A 20,947-nucleotide genomic window follows, 5' to 3' on the forward strand; every position below is an offset into this window, starting at 1 on the left:
TTTTTTTACTCTAATGTAAGAAATATGTGTCTTCTTTTACAACTTGATGAACATGGAAATATGTATTATATTTTAACACCATGCATAACCTATATCTGTGCTGGCAAACCTATGGCATGAGTGCTGAAGCAGGCTGCTCCATTTCTCCTCTCCATTCATTCCTGAGGACATTTCTCACATCACCTGCCCCTCTGCCCAGTAACCCAGTGGAAGTGCTTCCTCCCTCCCCTGTCTGGGGTAAGGCAGGGGGCTTACTTAGGGCAGGAGGGTTGCAGTTTGGGCACTTGGTCTCTAAAAGTTTCACCATCATTGACCTATATCATGTTACCACCTTGGGAAGGAGTGGGAGAGAGGGAGAAAACATGGGTTGTAACATGTCAGAAAATGATTGTTAATAATTTTATTAGCATGTAAAATTAAAAAAAAATTACTTGTCTCAGGCTGTAGATATTTTAATTGGAAATCTAGTTTGAGATACTATCTTATAATTTTAATCTTTGGGAAGTATACTGTTAAAATTATTAATTTGGAGTGACATCCATTTTAAGATTTGTCAAGCTCAAGTTTCATCTTCTATGTGAAACTTTTCTGTATTCTCCTTTCTCATAATATTCTAACAAATTAATTTATCTATTTTGTATATACTTATATAATACATCCTCTGGGCTCATTCCTTAAACTTATATTGGCACTGGCTTATTTGGTTCCAAGAAGGGATTCTCAGTATTATTCTATGGATGGCTATCCTAACATTGTAGTCCATAACCACCCCTCCTCCCAGATTCCTGAAATTTACTGTAGGGTGTCATGGTGATGATGGATGAGTAACTGTGCTACTCCACTGGCTAGCTCCTTGCCATGTTTGACTAATGTTGCACTGGATGAGGAAGGTCAGTTGCCTGTTGGGCTATTGCTGAACTGACTGAGCAGATGATTCAGCCACTGTATTCTTCATAAGGCATGATATCTCTGATGAATAGATTGATATATTGGACTTCCTGAACTTACTCTTTGAAGGACATTCATTGCCTTTGCCACTTTTAGTCTCTGGCTTGGCTCCATATTACTATGCTCTCTTCAGCTAGAGTGTTCAGTGCTTTTTTTAACTGGTCTGATAGAGTACTCCTTCAGCAGGGGCAATGACCCTTAGACTAAGATTGGCAGAAGCTTCTTCTTTTCATACCCACAGGGCCTTGGCTCTGAAGCTTGCTATTTTTCAAAGTCCTTTTCCAGCTTTTGGGGGGGTGTACCTTTTGATTTGAGTCCAGAAGGAGGGTTCCCTGCTTCTGTCCTGTTGTTCAGCTTGAATTTCAGTGCCCTAGGAGCATTCAGTCTGTATCAGTAAGGAAGGGTCTTCCACGAGGTCTGAACTTTTGCTGCTTGCTAAGCCACCATCTTGACTCTGCCCCTCAGAATCTGAATCTTTGAAATGAGGGACTGTTTTAACTTTTGTCTTTGAATCTCCAGTACCTAGCTTAGTGCCCAGAATATAGTAGGCACTTAAATGCATCTCAAGTGATTTAAGTAGATTTGTAGATAGGTTGATGTAGGTACTGATGACATTTAGTTCACCTTAAGCCTTGAAATGTATCTGAATTGAAAAATTAGGTGTGAATAGGAAAGAAGTTGGAGGAACAACCTACTAGAAAAGTAGACTACTTTTCAAAGGCTTTCATATGCGTTAAATTATGTGATTCTTTGAAACTGTAAGAACCTTGAAAGTATTGTCATTTTAAAAAATCTGTGTATCCTCAGCCCAGGGCTTCTTAACCTTTTTGATGTCATGATGTCCTTTGGAAGTCTGATTGAAACCTCTGGACCCTTTTTTTCCTTTTTTCTCTATAGTCATTCTATCAATTGTTTTCCTGGTTTTACTTATATCATTGCAGTAGTTAATGTAAATATTTCCATATATTCTGAATTCTTCATATAAATAATTTTTAGTGAAGTAATATTTTATTATTCTTGTATCACAGTCTGTTTAGTCATTCCTCAATCAGTGGGCATCAACTTGATTTCCAGTTTTTGCTACCTCAAAAAGGACTAGAATTATTTTTTGGATATTATGGGAGAAATTACAGAAATGTAAATGAATTTAAGTATAGTTAAAACTATAGTTTGAAGAAGCTGGCATGACCACATGCTAGGAGCTCTAAGAGAGAGATTCTGGAATGTGGAAGGAGAAATTTTGAAGGTGCAACTACCAAGGGGGCTTTTCCTGTCTTGGAGCTGAGAGAGGAAGGAGTTTATCTCTGCTGATCCTGTTTCTACCAGCCTGTGAGTGAGAGAAGGGAAACCTTTTGATTTCTTTGGGAGTACCTTTCCTCACGAGAAGAAACCATCCTGAAGAAAATCCTACAGACTCTCAACCCTGACAAAGAACAACGTAGTCCAGAGGCAGTTGTTGGTGTGAGGGCTGAGTTGAACTCCAACATTGTAAAAAATATCATTATTTTAAATTGCAAAGTTTAAATTCCTTTTGAGAAGAATTTTAGGTAAAGAAAGATGCTACTTCCCTGAATCCAGAAACTGAACTGTTGGAGAAGACACCATGAAGATGCCTCCAGATCACAAGCTGTACAAAAAAAGAAATCCAAATTGAACTTTGGGTGTAGTTGATTGAACATTTATTTGTATGTATACCTTCATGCCAAAGGGGATTGCCCCCTAACTGGCCTGTTGTCAATGCGTCCAGCAATTATTGTTTTTTTTCCCTCATATCCTCACATTATTGTAATCTTTAAGTTGATTATGTTTTCATGATCCTTTTGGGGAAAAATTAATTTTTTCCAAAAATGATCACATGGAGAAATGTAAAAAATGGAGACTTGAATCCAGGACTTCAATCCCCAGGAGTCCTTGCTCACTTCCCAGAATGCCTTGTAACCTCGCCTGGGCCGAGAGCGAGATAGGGTATTTAACCTGGCTGTAAAGGCTATTAGCTCTCTTCTCTTCCTGGTTCTGCTGGCAAACAGACACGTCTCATGATGTGAGTGAAATTTGGGTGGGCCTCATGGCCTACCTAGCACGTACTTCTCTTGCTTGTATTTTCTTTAACCCTTGACCTTTAATAAACCTCATAAAAATAATACTCCTTGCAGAGAGAAACTAATTTCTACCTGCCTCAGTTTTCCCTAAATTTTAATCTTCGCAACATCCAGAGTTCATCCTTTTATTCTGAAACCTGTCATATCCTGATAAACCAACTATGGAGGATTTATAGTGTCAGGAAGACTAGAGAGGACTTTTTGGGGTATTAGCCAGAAGCAGGAAGGGTTTGTACAGAGCCTCAAGAAACAGAAGCGTTCACCTCACCATGGATTTAGTGGGAAGTGGGAAGTGAGAGAATGAGTGATTAGGGCATCCTCAATCCTAAATCCTCCCTTTTATTTATCAATAAACCTATTAGTTTTTACAACTGCTTGGAAGACTTAGTTGCAACTGGCCCAGTGTAGTAAGGCACAGATTGCTTTACTGTACTAAAAAGGGACTGAGATATCATCCACACACCTCAGTGTACCCCACTATTTCAGTGCATATAAGACCTAAATACAATTTGAGTTCCTTGTAGGAGAAACAGAGAACAGACAATTTAACATAAGACCGAGAATTGGAAGGAACTATTTAGTTAGGAACTATTACTTTATTGTCAGTGAGGCAATGGAGAAAGTGATTTGTTCAAGGTTATGTAGGTGATAAATAGTAGAACTGGCATTCTAATTCAAGTTTTTGGACTGCAAAACTAGATTACAGAATGCCAAAATGTAAAATTACACAGTGCCAAAATCTTAATTTTCTAGTTAGAATATAGCAGAACATCTGATTTTGGCATATCCCAGACTTAGGGGAAAAGTGCCAGTGACATTTATTTAGTGAACTTGGATGGGCTGGTCTAAGGTGGTAATCTAACAACTCATTTAAAATGATAATAGGAGTGTTTAAGCCTTCCTTTGGGAGCTATTTGAAAACATGTTTTCCTTGTGACACAGAAGGGGCAAGATGGGAAACAGTATTAACTGCTGCATAAATATTCCAATCTGCTCATTTTTAGGAGTTTATTGTAATGAAATTAACTTACACATGAGACTAGTATTATTTGAAGACTTGTTGCTTAATAGTTATTTTTTTTTTCTGTTAATATATGTTGTTTGGTGGAGTAATTGCCAGAGATACTTCAATTTACATTCCCTATCTTGTTCTATCCTCCTCAGTGTAATGACAGGTGCTCTGATCAAATGTAAATATTCTTTCCTTATTCCTTTCAGGATTTTTGCTATTTTGCCATATGAGATATTTTCTCTTTCTAATTTTGAGATCTATATTGATCTTTCAGTAGCTCTACTACTGAATGTTAAAATTATATGGTAGTCTAATTTAGAAGACTGTTAACTTCTTGTGGGTAGAGATTCCATTCTATATAGTACTTCTCTATAGCTTGTACAGTCTAACATGGTACCTAGATCCACACATATTTACTCAACAATTTTCTTCAGACATATTTGTGTGAAGCAGCAGTTAGTGACCACTGGCTTTTCTTAGAGATTATTTAATAAGTATTTCTTCATCTCCTATGCACTTAAAATGTCTTATTTTTTAATATGTTATTTGCAGACATAATGTATCCCCCTTAATAATCTGCAAATTTCTTGAAAGGTAGTGGTTATATTTTATTTATCTTTGTATCACCTCTAAAATTTGACTTTATATCTAACAGATGCTTAATCAATGTTTATCATATTAAATCAGAATAATGAATTTTTATATTGTTGGTATATAATTTTAACTGACCTATAAAAAGAGTGGATTTCTGAATAGAACTTTGGGTACAAAAATTAAAACACCAAAGTGGATGATTCAATTGATCCCATATTCATTTGTCTTCTTCCGTCAGTTGATCTAGTAGCTTTGCATTTAGCAGCTGTAGGAGAGAGATAGCTGGATAGACTGCTTTTGGTGTGTCAATGTATAATCAAGCTTAAATTATTTCTAACAAGTGGCTACTATAGAAACCAGTTTGTATATTAAGGTAAATGGTGCTCTTGTTAAGGTGTATTTATTTAGGGAAAAATAAAAAAAAGATAAATTATAACCTGTATTATGTTTACTTTGGAATTAGTTATTGGCTTTGTTACTTGGCTAATTGAGGTTTGACGTAAGTGCTTATTGTTTATCTTTTGTTATGAGAAGGATTTTATATCTAACAAACTTTTTATAGAAATGGCAAGGTATTTTCTTGCATATGTGACAAATTATATATTAGTGACTATGTATTCCTTTATGTTAATCCTTGTTGATTTTGATATTCATATTGTTACTAAATTATAGAAGATACTTATTTAGTAAACATAATTTTCAAATGAATAACAATTAAAAGTGCAGCAAATAATGGATGGTTAATGAAACGTGAACTTATTTTAAAATGTTAATGCCTTATACATAGGAGACACTGAATAAATGTTTGTTGTATTCAATATCTATGAACAATATGTATCCAGAATATATAATTTCTAAAAGTTTCTGAAAGTGTTAGAACTGACATTACTATTAAAATTTGGCAACTTTGGTCTGATTTGTTAGAGGTTTATACAGAGTATTTCTACTTAATTACCTTTGTTCATTAATACAATCACTGGGCTTCTGGTATGGTCTTAGTTTCTCATCCAAGCCATATTAAGGTAGCACCTGGGGAAACCAGACTGGCTCTGATTACTGTGGATAGTTTGGCCTTGGTTCATTTAGCTGTGTTTTTATAGAACTGGCCTTGATCACAAGGACTATAAAGGCTTTTTGTTAACTTAAACTGCTCTTGGATATGGGAGAACTATCTTGTTGGAAAAAAAAAAAAGTAGAATCAAAAACATTTCTTTGGAAGATATATTATTTGGGGATAGAGAGATATTGTGTTTTCTAGGAACTGTGGCCAGACTTTATTTAGTAATATAATTCCAGGGTTTCCAGTGAAGTAAGATTTAATTAAACTACATAGGTTAAGATGTATTCAAGTAAGTGTTTTGGTTTCATCAAAATTCAGTTTATAAAATTCAAGTGCATAAAATTGGCCAATCAAATATTGGCTTCCCATATTGTGTTCAACACCATGTGGGTAACAGAATTCTGATTTTATTTAATTTTAAATGTGAGCTTTAAGGAGTATTCAGTCTGGGTGCTAAATTTAGAATAAAAATCTGAATGAATCAGTACTATCTAAATATGTCTCCTTAGGGTCATAGATCTAGAGCTAGAACAAAAATGAGAAACCATTCAGCCCACCCCCCTTATTTTTACTTAAGAGTTAACTAAGGTGGTGGTGGTGGTGGTGGTAGTGGAGAGTATAGAATCATTTAGGTAGTAAGCATGAAAGATGGTATTTGAACCCCAGGTCCTTTGATCCCAGAACCAGAGCCCTTCTTGTTTTATTATACCAGAATGATTGACTAATGTAGGGGAGAAATAGATAGTGAATTTGCCTTATTGCTATATACAGAATCTGACTGGTGCTTTGAAGGAACTCTTTGCATGTCTAAGATGGCCTAGGTTCAGCAGGGATTAGCTAATGTGTGTGTCAGGAGCTTTTGATGGGAGGCAATCAAGGGTGGGCAAGGTCAGACTAGTAAGAATCGTAACTGAATATATGGAAACAGTGCTTGTGTTTAGGACTGATACACAGTTCAGTTCTATTCCAACACAGATTTATTAAGTACCTCCTTTGTGCTAGTCTCCATTCTAGATTCTGAGGCTACAAAGACAAGACAAAAACTAGTCCCCCTCACCCGCCCCCCCCCCCTAAAGTTTTTGTTTAGGGTTGGCTTTTGGGTTTTGGAGTCAAGTGTATATGTGATTATTTAAAGAGTGTAATATTTATAGGGAAAGAATGGGGGGATTGAAAAAATAGTGGATAAGGAAGGTGTGTAGCAGGGAATGGAGGAGTTGAAGGGAGAGAGGGAATATGGCTGCTGGTGAGGCAAAGGTGAGAGATGCCCCTTGCAGAGAGGCTATTTTTGACCAAATGGGGTATCCAAGAAATGAGCCACTTATGATAGCCTGTGGGGATGTCTTCTCACTGAATTGCTGCCAAAGTTGCCCCAGAGCAAGCTAAACACGGACCCTACTGAGGGACAAGCCTTTCCCCAGAATTTGGTCGCCCAGCAGGGGTCCAATAGGGACCATTTGTAATTGGATGACTGAACTGACGTTCAGCTCCCTCTATGCCCCAGAAAAAGATAGTCCTTTTATCTGAATGTGATATTCAAATAAGATAAATTTTAATAACCAGTTCAGATTGGAGAGGGATCAGGGAAAAGGGAAGAGGGAGGTCCCTAAATAAGGTTGGAGTCTTTCTCAGCTTTGGAGCTGAGGCCAGGCCTCACAGGCTGGTGGAGGGGTTCTCCTGTTCCTGTCTACTCTATATTTGTGCTAGTTTTCTTAATTTCAGAATCTTAGCAGTAGACAGCAAGCAATAAGAACAGTTCTGACCTTCAGAGCTGGTTGGGCCATCTCTTCAGGCTGAACAAGTAGAGGCACCTCAATCCTGAGACTCAGAAGAAAAGCTCCTCACACTCTCCACACCAGGAAGGAAGGAAGTGCTCTAGTCACAAGACCAACTGCCACTCCCAGTTTCCCCTTCCCCCACCAATTGTCAGTCTTGACAATTTCTTCTCTGTGGATATTCCCACTGTTGTTAGTTCCAACACAGTGGCAGAAAGTTCAGAACTTGTTCTTGTTTCCTTTCCAGAATTGTCCCCTTTTTATGTTGTGACCTTCCCAAGGTCACTTATTTTTATTATAGTTAGCAATTTACTAAATCTACTCTAAGGAATTCTATGCAGGAAAGTTTGGGTAAGGGTAGTTTAGGGTTTTACAATAAATTCAGTACAATAAATATTTGAATAAAACCATTACAAAGAAATTTGAATCTTAGTGCTAATACTACTTGCTCTTGCTAAGTTAACTAAAATAGTTTCCTATTTTATATATTATTATATGCAGACTATCTTATCTATATATATTTCTATTAAACACAATTTCAGCATCAGCTTTACAATAAACAATTAAAAGTTTACTATCTGCAAATGTAGCTTGTCTATTCCTATGTATAACTAATTGTCTATGCTATGTTTAACTTAACTTACTCCTAATCTATTCCCTACTTATTATAACTATTATCTGTCTCTAGTCTAATCTATAACCTAATCTTATGTACAACATATATACATGCTATGCTAAATATTTACAGACTCTATCACTGTTACTAACATAATTGTAGTATATATATTATTTATAGAGATTATTTACGTATAATACAGTAATATACATTGTTCCATATCCTGATATCGGTAAAATAGAGATATCTATTGATCTTTCTATTTGCCCAAGACCTAATGGAACTAACTATATACATATTTACATTTTGCATAAATACAATTTCAGACATTTGTTTATTTAAACAAGGTCTCCTTGTTTAAATTCTTCTAAATTCTTCTAAATTCTTCTTCTTCTTCTAAATTCTAAATTCTTCTAAAAAAAATTCTTCTAAAACAAAATATGTCAGTTTGTGATTTTGTGTTTTGTGTCTAATAGTGTTGTGTTGAATGAAAACCTATCAAGTTTCTTCAGATTTCCACTTTTTATGTTGACTGATGGATCTCTTCTTTCTTTCAAGTTATGTAGTAATGCATGCTATTTCCCTAACATGTGAAATTAATTTTGTTTCATTATTTCAACACACTCAGTCTTACATATGTCTCGTTTTCCATCTGTCCTCTTCTTACATAAACAAATTTACAAAGTTCAAAGTCTTAGCTGTCCATTTCAGCTTTTCCTCTTTGTTTCTTCTTTCTAGCAGCTTTTCTTGATGCTTTTTCTCTGGGCTGGTTTAAAATCTTTTCCTCTGGACTGGAAAGTTGTCTTATCACTGTGGCATGCTTGACTACTGGATCTTGTCTCAAACATTATGTGTCACTATTATTTCTTTGTGGTGTACTTTTTGATGTTAGTCAGTTTTTGTTTTCATTTCTCGGCACTATCTTTTGTCTAATTATCTTCTATGTCTGTTACAGTGATGTTGAGTTTTTCTGGTTTTATGTAGGAACAGTGGAACCATGAGTCTTTCCCTGTAATTTTTATAGCTGTTGGGGTAGTAAGCAATACTTCATGTGGTCCAGTCCATTTTATGTCTGTAGCCAATTTTCTATTGAAATTTTTTAAGTATACTATGTCTCCTGGTTTGATGTTGTGCAAATTGTAATCCAGGGGCACTGTTTGTTGTATCAAGCCCATTTCATGCAAGTCTGCTATTCTTGTTTGTAAAGCTTGTATATATTTTGTTAATTGACAGTTTAGTTTGTGAGAAGTTCTAAGTCACAGAAAGGAAGGTGTGATAGGATCATTACGTTGTTTGCTTATTCTGTTTGTTTTCTATCAGGTATGTAATTTTGTTTTACTTCTAATTTAATGTCTTTTTCTTCAAACTCATACTTTTCATAAAGTTCTTGATGATTCTTGACTTCCAATTCTGCCAGCATTTTTTCTAATGAGATTGTGTATTTTATGTCCTGAACTAAATCTTCTGACAGAATCATTTGTTCTTGATTTGAGTTGTTAATGAAATCATCTGTCTCCCCCTCTGGTAAGGCTTTTTGATCTTGATTGTTAAGTATGATATATTCATAAGGTTCTTGGTCTTCCTCACTTTCTGAATCAAATATTGTATATAGTGGTTCTATGTGATTCGTGTCTTGCACTGACTCTTGCTTGGTGATTTGGCTGTCTTCAGGAGATGTTTTTAAAACAAATTTAGTTGCCCCTGTATTGATAAGAGCTTGGTAGATCTCATTACCCACTTCTATCATGATCCTTGGTTCTGTGTTCTCATTTTGTTGGCATACTTGGACCATAGATGCCTGTATTTCTATTTTGTTCAAATCCCAGTTTTGTTCTTCAGCTACAGACTTTTCTTGTTGCTTTGAACATTCACTTTGCAATCCATCATCAGTTTGCAATGGAATTGCATTATCATGGAGACTTAAAGATGACATAATAATTGTACTTGCTTTTTCTTGTGCAGTTACTATGTTTGGAATTCTTCTGCATAAGGATTTAAGGTTGACTTTTCTATTATGTCATTGGTATTTTCTTTTGTAACATCATCCGTGCTTTCAGTGTCATTGTCTGCTGGATTTGAGATTTGAAGGAAGCCAGGTACGCTAAGATATAGAAGTGAGCAGAACTTTCTAGGGGAAACACATTTTTTGCCTGAGCAAATATATTTGTACAAAGAACTTAGGAATTATTGAGTTTGGGGGCAAATGAGGAGTTTTTGGTTGAAACTTAGAGTATGAGTTGTGAGATATTGGTCTATACTTAGTTTCTGCTAAACTGTTTTCCAGTTCTCCCTACAAATTGTTCTCTTTTTATAAACCATTATTAGCTTCTTGTCTTCTGTCTTTAAGTGCTGGACTTGGAGTCAGAGAGGTTGAAATCTAGCTTTAGACACTTATTAGTTGTGTGACTGAGTAAGTCACTTAATGTCTTTCTGTATCAGTTTCCTCAGCTTTAAAATATAAATAGTAATACCCTGTGGGACAAACTATTTGGAACAGTAGATAAAGCACCAGACCTGGAATCAGGAAGACTCCTCTTCTTTAGATCATATCTGTTGTCCTAAACATGACTGAAAAATAAACTTTTCCTTACAAAGTTGTTGCAAGGGTCAAGTGATAGAATATTTGTAAAGTGCTTAGCATAGTACCTGATAGCTTTTGTTGTTCAGTCATTTCATGTCTCTGCTCTTTATGACCCTATTTGGGATTCTCTTGGCAAAAGTATTGGAATGGTTTGCCATTTTCTTCACCAGCTGATTTTACAAATGATAAACTGAAGAAAACGGGGTTAAGTGACTTGCACAATGTCACACAACAAGTAAATATCTGACACCAGATTTGAACTTGAGAAGATTCATCTTCCTGATTCCAGACCTGCAGTTTTATTCATTGCCCCACCTAGCTTCCCCAACTGGTACTTAGGCACTTAATAAATATTCTTGCCTTTTCTTTTTCCCTTTGCTCTCTGAATAGGTAGCTTGAGATATCTGTAAGTGTTGCAGTTGACTCAGAAGAATCTTGAAGTCAAGCTAGGTTAATGTGATTTCTTTTATTTGGAAAGTGCTGACTTAAAATGAGAAAATAGATCTGTGATATAATTTCTCAAGGCATAAGAACCATTATGTTTCAATAGTATATGTGGCATTGAATGTTGAAAATCAGCTGTAGTGTGAGAAGTAAAGTAACATCAATAGAGTAGGGTTTTCTAACAGAAAGATGCCCAGATCCAACTTGGCTTCTAGTTCTGGACTTGTTATCCATTGCTAAGCCATTTTACATCTTTATGCCTCATTTGTCTCCTCTGTAAGATGAAAATAATGGCTATCCTACCTGTCTCATAGCATAATTTTCAGGGGAGTTAAAGATGATACAGAAGATATATATATATATATATGTATATATATATATATATACACACATATATATGTATACATACACACACACACACACACACACACACACACACACACACACACTGCTTTGAAAACTACATTTATTGTCTCCTATTCTCCCAGAGGTACCCTAGACTCTAGCCAGCCTGAACACACTTTACCCATATCTATTTTTGAGCTTTTGTTGATTTGTTTTCATCTACAATCTTTCTTCAGTTATTACCCATTCAAATCCTGTCTTTTTTCAAATTCTAGTCCAAATTCCACTTCCTCCTCAAAGCCTTTCCTAATCACTCAAGCCAGAAGTAAACTTCTCCTTCTCTGAGTTTCTGCAGCACTTTGTTGTACTGCTCTTAAAGGAAACCAGCCCAAAGGGGGCCATCTTATATATATTATAACTACTTATATAATCTTCCTCCTGCCAGATTGTGAGTTCTTTGAGGGCAGGAACCGTATCTTCTTCTAACCTTGTGGCATGTAAGTGCTGAGCACTGTGAGATACTCAGCAAATAATATTTGGATAAATTAATGCCAATTTAGTATGTTATCCGTGATTCAGTAGATAGAGAGCTAGGCCTGGAGAAAGGAGGTCCTTGGTTCAAACGTGACCTCAGACTTTTCCTAGCTGTTATTCATTCCTTGGTAAGTCACTTAACACCAATTGCCTCTTACTACTCTACCTTGAAACCAAAGCTTATCTCATCTCTAAGGTAGAAATAAGGGTTCAAAAAACAATAACCTCTTGGTTAAGCACCTACTATGTACAAGACACTAGAAATACAAAGGCAAGAATGAAATATTTCCTGTTTTCAAGGAACATAGAGTGTGCTAGAGGATATTGCATGTACTCAGACAAATAAATACAAAGTATACCCCAAATGACCCAAAGTAATTTTAAGAGGGAGAAAACCTAAACTACAGGGGATAGGGGATTATTGGAAAAGGTTTTATAGAGAAGAGAGCACCTAAACTATGCTTTGAAGGAATGTAGGAATTTAGTCAGAGGGATGAGAGAGCTTTCTAAAAGATCACTTAGGGCAGCAAGGTGGCTCCGTGGATTGAGAGCCAGGCCCAGAGATAGGAGGTCCTGGCTTCAAATCTGGCCTCAGATACTTCCTAGCTGTGTGACCCTGGGAAAGTCACATAACCCCCATGGTCTAGTCCTTACCACTCTTCTGCCTTGGAACCAATACATAGTATTGATTCTAAGATGGAAGGTAAGAGTTTTTTGTTTTTTTTGTTTTTAAATGCAAGGTGAAATAATAGTTTGTGGCTCAAAAAAGGACAGTGCATCTCAGCTGTCACATTTTTAAAATAAAGCTCTTGAGAAGAGTACTAGCTGTTGAATCTAACTGTGGATTCTTTCCAAGTTCTATATTGCTCTAATCTTTGAAATCAAATCTTTTTCTGTTAGTCTAAGACTTTTCCTACTAAACAATTTTAACCAACAAAAAAAGCAAGCTAGACACTGAAGTTTCCCAAGATGTACTTCTATCCTTCTTGTCCCCTTCTCTATATGCTTTCATCTGCAATTACCCTAAGTAATCAATTTTGCTAGTTACTACTCTGTCAGGCCAATAATTGGGCTATATAGTTTATAAGGTTACTAACAGCTCTAAGTCTTAAAATGATTAATAGCATCAAATGGTACTGATGAGTCAAAGAAAATGAGGACTGAGAAAACTCACCAGTGTTGAAAATGGTTTCAGACCATTCTCATTTATCACTCAATTTTCATGTTCTTTCTGTGATAGTAGCACTAAGGATGATTTTTGGGAAAGCATGGTTAATTCACCTTATCAACTTTAAAAGATTATGGATATTCTCCAATAACCCATCATAAATCCAGTATCCATGAATTTAAAAAATAATCTTTTTATTCAGAACTTAATGAACATCAAGTTCAACAGATAAAGAGAATTATGTAGGAAAATGTAAATCTCTATTCATATTTTTTGCTTTTAAAAAAGTATATAATATAGTCAGTATGTTATTTCCAAAGTTATCTTGCTTATCAGTGTTTGTTTCTGAACTTTCAGTTCTTTCCTGTACATTTTTGAAAAGGCTTCAAAGACTCTTTTCTTTTCTCTCATTGAATTTATAATAAGCTACTTTTGAAGCTAATTTTTATTTTTAGCTTCTTTATATTCTCTAAATTTACCTTTCTTTAAAATATTACTCTTGGGGGCAGCTGGGTGGCTCAGTGGATTGAGAACCAGGCCTAGAGATGGGAGGTCCTAGGTTCAAATCTGGCCTCAGACACTTCTCAGCTGTGTGACCCTGGGAAAGTCACTTAACTACCATTGCCCAGCCCTTACCACTCTTCTGCCTTAGAACCAATACACAGTATTGATTCTAAGACGGAAGGTATAGGTTTAAAAAAATAAAACAAAATAATATTCTCCATAATTAAGAACAACAGCATATTTAAACTTTCCTTGCAGGCTTTAGTGGATGCCCCCATTTTTAGGATCTGGAATTTAATTCATGAGTCTGTATATATCTTGTGTCTGATGATTTGATAGATTTTGTTAATTTCCTCACTACTATTTCTGCCTTGACCCACTTGAAATCTTATTTTCATTCTCATCACTCTACTGAAACTTCTCTTTTAAAAGTCATCTGTGATCAAGGCAAAATGCCACTGGCCAATCTTACTTTTTCCTTGCTTGTTATTTAAACTTGGTATTCAGTGATCATTCTTTCTCTCTCTACCTATCATAGGATCTAGAATTGGAAGGAACAATTGAAGTTATTTGGTCTATTTTACAGATGAGAAAACAAGACTGGAAATGCAGTTAACTTGGTCCAGGACACACAGTAGTAAGAAATAAAGCCAGGATTCAAAAACAGGTTGTTAATGGCAAGTCCAGTCCCTTTTCCATATCTCTTCCTCTCCTCCCATGGCTTTACTTTTCTATCCTGATTTCTCCTCAACAATCACAATTCTTTGTTTCCTTCAAGTTCTCTTAACTATGGGCATTTTTGGAAGCATAAAATGTTATAGCTGCAAGGGCCCTTAGAGACTGATTGTTTCAACTCCTTTTATGCATGTGTAAGTTGAGACCTATAGAATCAGAGTGACTTGTCATATAATATGGTAATGACATTTTGTATTCTTATGGATTCGGTAGTCATTCCATATAGAAAATTCTCTGTGGTGTTTGTGTTATCACTTTTTATTTTCAAAACTTGATCTTGTTAATGTGCCTTTTGACCATAAGGTGATTGTTTGGATTTTTAAAATTTCTAGATCAAAGCAGTACATTTTATACTGCTTTCAAACATGTCTTTGTTAACATGGGTATACATAGCAACTTTAAACTATAGTTGAGAACACCGGACTAGGGTCATGAACCCAGCGCTTTTAGTTTAATCTCTGCCCTACACCAGTTATATCACCTTAGAAAGAGAATGTGAACATCTTTATTTCCTTTTATGAAAAGTGAAAATAATATTGTCTGTCCTGCCCTTCTTATGTCAACAGATTGTGGGGGTTCTAATGCAATAAAATATATATATGAAAAGTGCTACAGAAATGTGAGACGGCAATGTTATTCTTTTAATTTTTCTTATGGAAAAAGTTTGACTTATTTCTTCAGAAATGAATAGCAAAGGACATTTTAATACCATTCCCAATATTCTTTAATTACTACTTAATGGGACTTTAGCCCCAGAATTTTAATAAAATTCTACCTTCAAGATTCTGGATCTATCAAACAACCTTTGCCCTGGGCTGGTAGATGATTTTGAACCATATGCTATTAGCTAGTATTTATATAGTGCTTTAAGGTCTACAAAGTTTACATACCTTATTTGATCCTGACAACAATCCTATGTAGAGGCACTATTATTTTTTTCTATTTTGTTAGTGAGGAAACTGGGGCTTATAGCAGTTAAGTAACTTGCCCATAGAAATATCACAAGCATTGGAGGTAGAATTTGAACCCAGGTTTCTTCCAGTTCCAAGGGTTAATGCTCTTTCCACTCTGCTATGCAGCCCTTCTGAGGAATCATCTTTGTGATTGCTCCTTTATATCCAGTAACTGAAGGGATTCTCAAACTTTCTTTCACCTTCAGTCAATCAGAAAGCAGTTATTAAGTATCTATTAGGTGTCAGGCACTTAACAGGTTCTGGAGATATTAAGAAGAAAGTGAGACAGTCTCAGTCATCAAGGAATTTAATCTTATTGGAGGCAACTACCTGGGACGGTGGATAGAATGCTGAACTTGGAGCTAGGGAAGACCTGCATTTAAATCCTGCCCCAGGAATTTGTTAACTCTGTGACCTTGGGCAAGTTACTTAATATCTCCCAACTTTAGTCTACCTTTTATGTGAGAATAATGATAGCATTTAACTCACAGTATTGTTGTAATGGAATATGGAAATGGAATAACCTGTGTAAAGCACTTTGTAAACCTTAAAGTTCTATATAAATGCTAGCTATTGTTATTGCTGTTGTTATATTCACAGATAAATATAAATTAATTTGGGTGGAGGCTAACATTTAGCAGAATCAGGGAAAGCTTGAAGAAGGTGAAATATTAAGCAAAGACTTTGAAGAGAGCTGAGTTTCAAGAGGGAGATAAGGAAGAAAGGCATTCTAGGAATGGAGAGTGTTTTTGCTAATAGAGAGGTATGAGATTGAATGTTATGTATAAGAAAAATAAAACAAATCAGAACATTTATTCAGTAGAAGGCAAGAGCAGGAAAGATAGAAGTATCATAGTCCCTTCATATATTTGAGTTATAATCTATCAACAATGCACAGAATGTCTGTGGAGTAGAAGGGGCACAGAAATCTATTAAGGAGGCATATCAATAGAAGAACCCATTTTTCTGGGGATACGTTAGACAGTAGATCTTGATGTACTTGGTCTCTTTAGAGAACAGTGAATGACTTTTTATCTGCTAGTGAAAAAAACCTGTTAATGCTACCTGTTCTGCTTCTGGACCTCATAGCTATCTTGCTAGGCAGAGCCATTTTCTTCTACTGTTGTGCAGATGAAGCAGTGACATATTCTTTTATCACACAGCTATTCTTGGCAGGGTGCTGAGAAATTGTTGCACTATTTCAGTGACAAGTAGTTACCTTAAAATAGAGAATGGTCAAGTTCATCAGATCTGTTTTGGGGATTTGAAATATTTCTCCCTGTCAAGCTGTAGATAGTGAGAGGGCCATGCAACCTTTCTCATCAGCTCCTCAAATAGTAGTGGATTCTATTTTCTCCAATCAGCTCTTAACAAATCCTTGCCTCTACTCACAGCAAAATAGATGCAAAGCCTGTCTATTATAATAGGGAGGGTTTAGTAAGGGATAATTAAGGGTTCAAAACTTAATAGATATATAAAATAATAGGTTTATTCATCTAAAGGGGAAAGGGGAAAAGGAAATTGGGAAATAACTAACAACCTAAACAGAGACAAACACCCTTATAACTTATATAATTATTCTAACTAAATTTTTAAAGTAGTAATTAAGATTAAGGTTTTGGTAGGAATAGGGCCAGGGCCTAAGAATCTCAACACAGGAGTCCTCTTTGATTCAAGTGGTAATCCTAGAAGTAAGTCACCAGCATTGTTGAAATCCACTTCTCTGTAGCAACAGGAGGTAGGAAGAGGCAGAATATCAAGAAAGCCAAAGAAGAGGGAATCACTGGCTCTCTGGGTCCACCCTAGAAATACCAAACAGAAACCCTCTGGGCTTTCTATCCCTCTTTCCAGAGTTCACCAACTGTGTCCAGCAAGTCTGTGTATGTGTTTAGTTCCCAGCTCTCTTAAGAGTTCTGTTTGGAATGTTGGTCTCCAAGATCTCTTGCTGTCAGCTTGCAAAATCCCTTACTACACTATCCACCCCATCCCTTCTATTTTTCCCTTTAAAACCATAGCATAAGTAAAGGGCAACACAAATAATCTTTCAGAGGTTTCCCATTTTTCAGGCAATGGATGGTGTTAGAAGGTAATAAGCTCTTCACAAAGTAGTGAAATGCAAGTCTCTTCCAGTGAGCTCTTCTAGAAGCTCCAGAGTTTAATGTGTTTCAGTCATCTCTCTCAGCTGACTCAGGCTTTCTCCAATGATTCAGCCTTCAGCAAGGCAATGACTCCCAATCAATAGAAATATTATAATATGTTTTTTCTTCTAGTTTCTAATACCTCATATCAAGACCTCTGCATAAGCAGCAACCCTCCTCTAATTTATAATATGAAACTTGGAAAGCTTTGCTTTTTTGTTAAGTATGATCTCAATATAATATATATAATTATATATACATAATTTTCCCACCATATTCTCCAGAGTTATTCAGTTTATGATTTCTCAGTTTTAACCTTCAAAACTCTAAAAAAGACTCATATGTAAATAAGATGATAGCTGCTATATAGCCATCATTCCCTCAGTCAATTCTGTACCTTCAGATAGATCATTCCAGTGCATTTCTCTAAAAAGACTCTCCGGTTTTTATCAGTCTACGTTTCTTCAATATTTTATCTGAATGACTTTTTTCCTCAGTCTAATTTTATTAGTTTTTCTTAAATGCTTTTTTTTCCTGCTCCTTTCATCAACTAAAAGTGTCCATACACATAAGGTATATCATCTTATGCTATTACTTAATATCCCTTCAGTTATTTAAATTATTTTTTCTTTAAGCAGTATTTTGTAATTGTAACTATATAGATCTTAAGTGTGATTTCAGGAGGATTTACTACGAAATATTTTATGCATTTTCTAATTATCTTATGTGTCTTTCTATTATTCCTTCTTTGATTTTGTGATTGCTTTGGAAAAATATTAATTTTTTTTCTTGAATTATAAACTGAATAACCAAATACAAAACCAAATAGGAATAGAAAGTAAAATTTTTAACCTATTGCACTGCCCCTTCTAAACAAAAGAAGATGAAACTAATTAAAAAATAGCAAACAAAAATGCTTTTGTTCTGGGTTTCCTTCAGCATTTGTGTATTTGTATAGTTGTAGTTAACTATGTATACTGTTTTGGTTTTGTTTGATCTCCTTTTCTTATTTTGTTTTACTTTTCTATGCCTTTTGAATTTTATAGGTTTGCAAAACTGAGATTCCAATAGTTTTGTGACATGCTTAAAGTTACATGGAGAAGGGCAGAGCTTGGACTGGACTGCCAGGCAACTACATCATGATACTGATTATAGATAGTTGATATATAGAAACTAAATTAATAATATTAGTAGGTGTTGGGGATAGAATTTGTATTGTGATGACTAAAAACTTAGGAAATTCTTGAAGAATAGAGTGGAAAGAACACAGGGCTAAGAGAGTTCAAGTTCCATTTTTGCCACTAATGTGCTATGTTATGTTGGAGAAGTCATTTAATCTTTCTGAGTCTGTTTTCTAATTCATAAACTAAAGGGATTGGGATTGGATTAAGTCAGTGTTTTCTCAACTACCAGTCTATATACAAAACTTACTCTGCAAGAAATTCCTTTTAAAAGCCCATACATGTACAAATCTGACTTTTTCTGAATTTTTATCCTACATATGACTTTTTCTTCCTCCATTTTTTTTGGCTTTAACTGAGCCAGGGCAAGCAGTGGCATTGAATCTGTGGTAGGAAATCTCTTTCTTTGTAAAGAAACTAGATATTTTAGGGGCTCACAATATAGTTTGAGTTGTGAACAACTGAATGAAGATTATCTGTAGCATCCTTTCAAGTTCTACAAGTCTGTCCTTCCAAGGAGAACTCTGGCCCACTAATTAATTTCTGGTTAAGTTTGGTCATGGCTCATGGTGGGGGCATAGTTAGTCCTAGTGATAGGTTGCCTCAAAAGCTATTTCTTACATGTTCTATGTGATAGTTGAATCATGTTCTAGTCAGAAAACCTGAATAATCTCTTGAATTGGTGAAGAGTATCTATCATCTCTAGAACTTAAAACTCAAGTGTTTAGTTTTCTTGTATAACTGATTCTGCTTTAAGGGAATATCTTTCTATTACAACTGTAAAGCTTAAGGAAAACCATGGTGGGTTTCATTCTTTCTGGATAAATATGGTGTTGATTAAATAACTAAACTGAATAACTCATATATACAAACATGATATGGAGCTTAGTTTTCAGGAATAGTAGGGTAGTTACATACATGGTGGGAGTTAGGAGTTAATGTGGTAACATTGGTTGTCCCCCTGCAAATGGTCCCCTTGGCATCTTTTTACCTCTCTAAGGAGGGGAAATTGCTAAGTAGTATAGTGATTAGTCTACCTATAATGCAAACTAGAGGTCCTCTAATTTCTTTTCTTGCTCCATAGGAGAAAACTGAAGCTATATTCATCTGGGCTGCATGGATATCCTTTTGTTGGTCAAAGGGCAATAAGATATAGCAGGATTAGTAAAACTCTGATTTGGGAAAGAGCAAAAGAGGTCTAGATTGAGAGTTGATAAGCATTAATATTTAGGCATTTCTGGATGAGACCAAGTAAGCCATCAACAGTCCTACTGAACTAGAACATTCTAGATGAGATTAGCTAAGCTCTTTTAAGATATATCTGGGAAGGCTATCTGATTCCATTCTAGGCCTTAATTGAGCTTTTAGACTTTGGTGATATAATTTAGTAACTAACTTCCTACCATATTGGAAACTATTGTTTAGAGGCTGCCTTAAACTGGAGATCTTAGACTACCGTCCAGAATTATCCTAAGAAGACTTCAGCTGGTCCACTTAATGACAGGGCACCGTCATTAAAGTGCTAGACTTCAGTTTTCTCATCTATAAAATGAAAGGTTGGATTATGTGATCTTGAAGGAGTTGAGTTCCCTTTTAACTTTAAATCTATGATCTTAAACAGGGTCTTCTTAACCCCAAAAGGGCTAATTCAGGATGAAATTTTTTTTTACCTGATCTTCCCTCAGAATGTGTCAGTTTCTATTCATAGGGCCATATTTTTGACCTTTAAGGTATGACTGTTGATCATGATCTCTATAGTGAAAGGAAAAGACAGAAATATTATTGTTCAATTGTTTTGACTGGAGACAGTCCAAGGTTCTAGAACAGATGTATATATTTTTAAAGTTTAATTAATTTAGAATATTTTTCATGGTTACATGATTCATATTCTTTCCCTCCCTTCGTCCCACCCCCCTCCCGTAGCAAACAAGCAATTCCACTGGGTTTTACATGTGTCATTGATCAAGACCTATTTCCATATTATTAATGTTTGCAATAGAGTGATTGTTTAGAGTCTACATTCCCAATCCTATCCCCATCGAACCATGTGATCAAGCATTTGTTTTTATTCTGTGTTTCTACTTCCACATTTCTTTCTCTGGATGTGGATAGTATTCTTTATTAAAAAATTATTTTTTTAAACCCTTGCCTTCCATCTTAGAATTAATCCTGTGTATTGGTTCCAAGGCAAAAGAGAGTGGTAAGGGCTAGGCAATGGAGGTTAAGTCACTTGCCCAGGGTCACACAGCTGGGAAGTGTCTGA

General features: G+C 35.6%; 1 protein-coding gene across 5 annotated transcripts in view; it reads left to right on the forward strand.

Moving 5' to 3' along the window:
* The window catches only part of UNC13B (unc-13 homolog B), a 372,543-nt gene that overhangs the window by 35,460 nt on the left and 316,136 nt on the right, over positions 1-20,947 (forward strand). The window lies entirely within an intron of this gene.

Source organism: Monodelphis domestica, chromosome 7 (genome assembly GCF_027887165.1).
Source record: "Monodelphis domestica isolate mMonDom1 chromosome 7, mMonDom1.pri, whole genome shotgun sequence".
NCBI classification, from domain to species: domain Eukaryota; kingdom Metazoa; phylum Chordata; class Mammalia; order Didelphimorphia; family Didelphidae; genus Monodelphis; species Monodelphis domestica.